The sequence below is a fragment of the Rhinolophus sinicus genome, chromosome 18, assembly GCF_057876585.1.
Source record: "Rhinolophus sinicus isolate RSI-liver-muscle chromosome 18, RSI-T2T, whole genome shotgun sequence".
Lineage (NCBI taxonomy): Eukaryota > Metazoa > Chordata > Mammalia > Chiroptera > Rhinolophidae > Rhinolophus > Rhinolophus sinicus.
Genome location: NC_142518.1, coordinates 117,932,539 through 117,938,747, shown reverse-complemented (window position 1 = coordinate 117,938,747; position 6,209 = coordinate 117,932,539). Strand labels below are relative to the sequence as shown.

The 6,209-nt window shown below is 45.5% G+C and overlaps 1 long non-coding RNA gene across 1 annotated transcript in view; it reads left to right on the top strand.

Moving 5' to 3' along the window:
* Positions 1-563: 563 nt before the first annotated feature.
* LOC148754715 (uncharacterized) overlaps positions 564-6,209 on the top strand; it is a 122,693-nt gene continuing 117,047 nt past the window's right edge. The window contains exons 1-3 of the long non-coding RNA XR_016019969.1: positions 564-1,067; positions 1,779-1,898; positions 2,539-2,724. This is a non-coding gene — a long non-coding RNA (uncharacterized LOC148754715). The remainder of the gene's footprint in view (positions 1,068-1,778; positions 1,899-2,538; positions 2,725-6,209) is intronic.

The following is a 6,209-nucleotide window of genomic DNA, read 5'->3' as shown; positions in this document are numbered from 1 at the left end:
ACATTAGGAATCCGATGGCTGAAGCGTTTGCTGTCGGCATAAGTCCAGGCTGATGACAAAGGCCGATCGGCCCGGGATTGACAGCCGGCAGCTACCTGCCAGGAGAAACGGAAAGGCCGCGCAGGAACGCTCGGGTTGCAATTAACGCGACGGCCAACAACTGCGCAGGCGCACGACAGCCTTGGCCGCACGCATGCGCAAGACGACATGCTGGCATAAAAGCACTACGCATGCGCAAGGCCTTCCTCCTGCCGCCGCAGCGCGCGAAGTCGGGAGCGGCTGAGCGGCGTTCTCAGAGCGCGTGCGCCGGCTCCTTCCAAGGCGCCGCGGGACGCTGTCCTTTCGTGCTTCGCGTGTCATCGCGACGCCCGCGCTGTCCTCCCCTCGGTGTCTAGGACGTGAGAGAAGCCCGCGCTCTCGAGTTGCTCAAACTAACCTCCCTCGCGTTTGCGCCGCGTCGAGTCGCACGGGGCTGGGGACGAGTAGCCCCTTCGGTGCGAACACCCCTGCCCTCTCCTTCTCGGAGCAGCAGACGCTTGCACAAGGAGTTACAGAGGGTAAAGAGAAAATTATTCATGACAGTCGTAAAAGACGGAGAGGCCGACTATTCAGGGATCTACTGCAGTGGGGGGTGTGACCGGCAGACAGGTGGGGCCAAGGCGAGGTTTGTCGCGTAGGAGCCGGGCCGGAGTCAGCGGATGGAAAATGCTAAGAGGAAACAGCAGGAGTTACGGGGACTCTGCTGAAGGCAGACGGTCATCAGACACCGAGGGGGGGTTTGCTAAACTGACCCTGCAGGGTTCTTGCTGCAACTGCCTAAGCAGGAGAGCCTGGTTAGCGTTAGGCCGAGGAGCGAGTTTGTCACTGGAACTTTCTGGGCCCCGTGGAGTCCTCAGTGTTCTTTAATTCTCTCAACAACCTGCGAGGTGGAGATTCTTGTGTCGTATCTACAGACTCTGAGTCCCAGGCTTGCTTGAGGCCAACTCAACAGAGGGGTGGATTCTCGCTCCTAGCACCCGAGAAAACACGAAAAACTCAACCTTTGCCCTCAAGGATTTCAGAGTTAAGTAAGATGAACAAATATTCATTGAGCATTTACTACACACCTGGCACGTACAACGCACTGTATAATGTTAAAAGCGTGGATAACTGTTACCATAATTATCATCCCCCAGTTGAGTGGTGATGTTGGTGAATTTTACCTGAGCCCTGTTTTCCTGGAAAACAGTGAGGGATAAAGGAATTCTCCTCCCCCTTTTGTGTCCCAGTAAACAGCTCACTGCCGAGAATCACCCTTCCCTTGTGTGACTTACATACATCATGGATGCCCCCTTCGTTACCTATGAAAATGCCAGTCACAGATTCTTCCCATTCTTTGCCTAATTGATGATTAGATGAACTGCTTGTCCCCACTAATCAATCAGAGCAAAATGCTTGTTAACCAAACTTTGGTTAAATTCTCTACTTCCTCCAGGCCCCTGCATCTTGGGCCACCCACAGCCTGAGCCAGCAGACAGCCCCTCCTGAGAATAGGCTGGCCTCAGGGTCAAACACTCATTGCTGTCTTGTTGCCACCCTTTCATTCCACTTCCCAGTTCTTTTGAGCCTTGTGTTGTTCTTGCTCTAAAAGACAAAGACATTGTTGCCTGGCCCCTAAGACGCTTGCAGACCTTAGGTCACAGCATTCTCTCTATTGCAGTATCCCCATCTCCCTTGCAATCATCCTTTCACATGAAAGTCTGCTCATACTAACTCCAGTTTTGTTTTTTATTTGGTAGTGGATGGGCAGAGACTGCCCTGCGGTGGTATTTGGCCTCTAGGAGCCCGGCAGGCCCCACGCAGGACCCCCCTCTTGATTCTCTTCCGCAATGATATGGAGCGGCTTCTGGCCTTTCGCAGTGAGTAGGGGTGCTGCCAGCCAGGCGGAGACAAACCTCTTTTGCCAGCTTGTTTGCATTTTCAAAACTGGCTTGTTGAGATGAATTTTGAGCGCAGATGACAATATTTTTGGTAAAAGAAAAGAGCCACCAAAAAAAAAAAAAAAAAAGAACCACAATCTTTCACCATGAGGCTTGGAATTGGCTATTAAGCTGGCAGACCTCTATGAGTGCTGAAGTTGTGGCATCACCATGCAACTACCTGTTTCAACGTATTTCTAAACATCATTACGAGAGTATTACATTTCTCATGTGTTATTATTCCACTTCTATATCCAGAAAGGAATTGAAGGTGATCACCATTATAAGTCTTATTATATGGTACAAGGAGATTTTTATAAAATTTAAGATAGTCAGATGTAATAATAGGATCTCTTTCCCTAATATGTGATGCCGAAAATAATTTTTAAAATAAAAAATACATGAAAAATAATTTTGACCAATCTCAACTTGTTAATCATCCCTTTTTTTTTTTTTTTTTTTTAAAGCTTTTATTGGGGAAGGGGAACAGGACTTTATTGGGGAACAGGCCTTTTTTCCAAGTCAGGTTGTTGTCCTTTCAGTCTTAGTTTTAGAGGGTGCAGCTCATCTCCAGGTCCAGTTCCGGTTTCTTGTTGCAGGGGGCACAGCCCACCATCCCTTGCAGGACTCGAGGAGTTGAACCGGCAACCTTGTGGTTGAGAGCCCACTGGCCCATGTGGGAATCGAACCGGCAGCCTTTGGAGTTAGGAGCATGGAGCTCCAACCGCCTGAGCCACCGCGCCGGCCCTTATTCATCCCATTTAAAGTAAGTAGAGAAAAAATGTTTTTTAATTCCTATTTTGTAGAAACAAAAAGAGAAAGCATAGAGAGAATCAAGTTAAGCTCAGCAGCCCAATGTTCTTGAATGTAGTATAGTGTCATTCATAAACTTGTTTTCTAATATCTTCCACCAACTCCTTTTCTGGTTCCTGAATCTTGTGAGTATATATGAGCTCTAAAGCTAAATGTAAAGAACAATTTAAAAATGTACTTGTGAATTTATGTGACTTCGTTATAATTCAGGAATTTTGTTTGCTCAGAAAACTTACTACAGTTAACATATTATTGAACCCATACTAAAAATTGTAGGTTTTGCTTTAAAAATACCTTCATTTTAGAATAGTTGCAGATATATAGAAAATTTGTCAAGATAGTACGGGAGTCCAGTGCACCCCACACTCAGTTTTCCCCATCATCTTACTGTGGTACATTTCTCACAATTAATGAGCCAATATTGATAGATTTTTATAACTCAAGCCCATACTTTATTCAGATTTCCTTAGTTTTTACCTAATGTCCTTTTTCTGCCCGAGAATTCCATCCCGGACGACATGTAGTCCTCGTGTCCTTAGAGCCCCTTGCTGTGACAGTTTCTCAGACTTCCCTGGTTATTGATGACCTTGACAGTTGTGAGCACTATGAATGAGGCATTGCCCCTCAGTGGGGGTTTTGCTGGTGTTTCCTTCATTAGGCTGGAGTTGTGGGTTTGTGGGGAGAAGACCCAGAGCCGATGTGTCCTCATCAGATCGTACAAAGGGTACAGTCCACCGGTGTGACTGTTCCCTGTTGCTGTTAATGTTGATCACGTGGCAGGTTGGGAGTGTCCCCACTGTAACATCTCTCCCCCTTTTTTCATGCTGTGTTTTCTGGAAGGGACTCACTAACCACACACAGTTGACCCTTGAGTGGGGAGTTATGCTCCCTCCCTCAGGGCAGGACAGCCACAGAATTACTTGGAGTTCTACATGAGACATTTGCCTATTCTCTTCTGTTTGTTTGTTTGTTTATGCAATCGTTGATTTATATCAGTGTTTATTCATGGTTGTTTTATAATTCAGGTTACTAATCGAGTGGTATGTTACATATTTTGTTTGCTTGAATTGTTCCAGCTGTGGGAGCTCTTTCAGGTTGGGTCCGTGTCCTTTTCTTTCCCCCATCGTGTGTGTGTGTGTGTGTGTGTGTGTGTGTGAGTGTGTGAGTGAGTGTGATACCCCAGTCTGGAATCAACCATTTCTCCAAGGAGCCCTGGTCCCTTTTACTGGAGGACAGTGTTAGAGACCAAGACCTAGGCACCAGGTGTGCTCCTGACAACTGGTGTGTATCTCGCAAGTCATGGGGTTTACTTCCTCTGCAATCTCAGGCCCACTCAGAATCGAGGTGAGAGAACACAGCTCCTGTACCTCATGGTGGAAGTCTGCCACTGTCACATCGTGAGAGCTTATGAGATGGGATATATTGATGTCATCATCTTTGATAAATAGCCACAGCATCACTGTCACGTGAGTGACACTGTTGTGTGCGAAGGTCCTATGTCACTTAAACATCCTTCCTCCCTGTCCAAGAATCTTCATAGTTTGGTTTTTCTTTCTTTCCATTAAAGTTTATGTAAAGGATGTCTTTGCTGGATATATTATTATTGGCTCATAATTTCTCTCTTTCAGTGGTTTGAACATTTGTTTGCACTCCCTCCTGGCTCGTAGAGTTTCTGCTGAAAAAATTCGGTGATATTCCAATGGGCTTTCCGTTGTAGGTTACTGTCTTCTTTTCCCTGGCTGCCTTGAGGATTCTTTCTTTGTCGTTGACTTTTGACAGCTTCAATACAATGTGCCTTGAGAAGGCCTGTTGTGGTTGAGTTAATTAGGTGTTCTATTTGCTTCTTGGATTCGAGGATCCAGTTCCTTCCACAAGTTTGGGAAGTTCTCGTCGACTATTTCAATATACTCTCTGTTCCCTCCTCTCTTTCTTCTTCTCGTATGCCCATTATTCTTACGTTGCTCTTTAAAATGGAGTCAGAAAGTTCTTGTAGAGTTCTTTCATTTCTTTTAAGTCTCAAGTCTCTTTCTTCCATCCGTGTCATTTCCAGGTTTGTATCTTTGATGTCACTGATTCTTTCCTCCATCTGGTCAACTCTACGACCTAAGCTGGCTATTTCATGCTTCATTTCTTTGATTGAGTTTTCATCTCCAGAAATTCTAGTTGGTCCTTTTTCAAAATTTCAATCTCTTTGGTAAATGTTCATTTTGTTCTTTGATTATGTTTCTGAGTTCATTAAACTGCCTGTCTGTGTTTTCTTGCATCTCGTTGAGTTTTTTAAGAACTGTAATCTTGAATTCTCTCATTAAAGTCACATATTTCCATGTCTTTAAGTTCATTTTCTGGAGACTTTTCATTTTCTTTCTGAGCTGTCTTGTTACCTTGGTTATTCATGGCAATTAATGATTTATTATTTCTCTTCCTAGGCATCTGTAGGAGTGGGTTCTGCAACAGGTGGGTAGGAAGAGGTGTTTCTTTTGCTTTCCAGCAGGTGTTGGTAGAATGCTTTATTTTCTCTCTGACTGCAGCCTTTTATTCTCTCTCACACTGTTTTCTCTGCACTATTCCTGCTTCTCACATAATGGGGGGGATTCCCTGGAAGGCAGGCTTCTCCTCTCTGAACAGTTTGCCTGGGTCATAGGGTGCTTTCTCCGTGGGAGGATGTGGAGAACTTCTGAAGTTCCAGAGCTCTTCCTGCACTAGATTCAGAGCCCGTGTGTTTCAGCAGCTCTGTTTACTCTTTTAGGTGAATTCAGTAGTGAGCCTCTTAGTCTTGCCTGTGTGCTGTGCAGGGAGTCCTTTGTGGAGTTATAGTTGTTCAATTTGTTGTAAATTCCAGGGGAGATTTCAAGAGGCTCACCTCACGCCACCATTTCTATGATGTCCAGTTTCGTTTTTCTTGACGCTGATTTCAGATGATCCAGGGACAGACATCAGTGACATTGAGTCACATTGTGACAATCATTGCCTTCCGAGTTCTCACCTAGTCTTTTTGTAGGCGTCCAGGAGACAGTCTCAGCTTGGTGCACCGATGTCTTTCCCACTGTATGACACTTTCTAATTTCTTGTTTAATGTTCTGGCTCAGAGCTTTCTTACCGCACAGCCTGTGTGTCGAATTGAATCATATCATCTCACGGTTGTTTCCTCACTTGGGCAGTCACATCCACTGTTCATGGGAGTGCATGTGTGCCCCCACATTTCCCACTCCCCTTGCTGTTAGGCAGGGCCTAACAAGTGACTGTGGGAAGCAGGCCCTGTGCCAGCAGCCCACATTGTACAGGCAGCATTTGTTGTGTTAAACCTTGGAACTCCAGGGTTCAACTGTTACTACTGCATTGCCTGATCTTTCCTGACTAATACACCTTTTAAGTAGGGCCAGTGATACTGGATTTTCGTTTACATAATGGTGCAAAATTTACCCCCAAAAAGTGACTTGG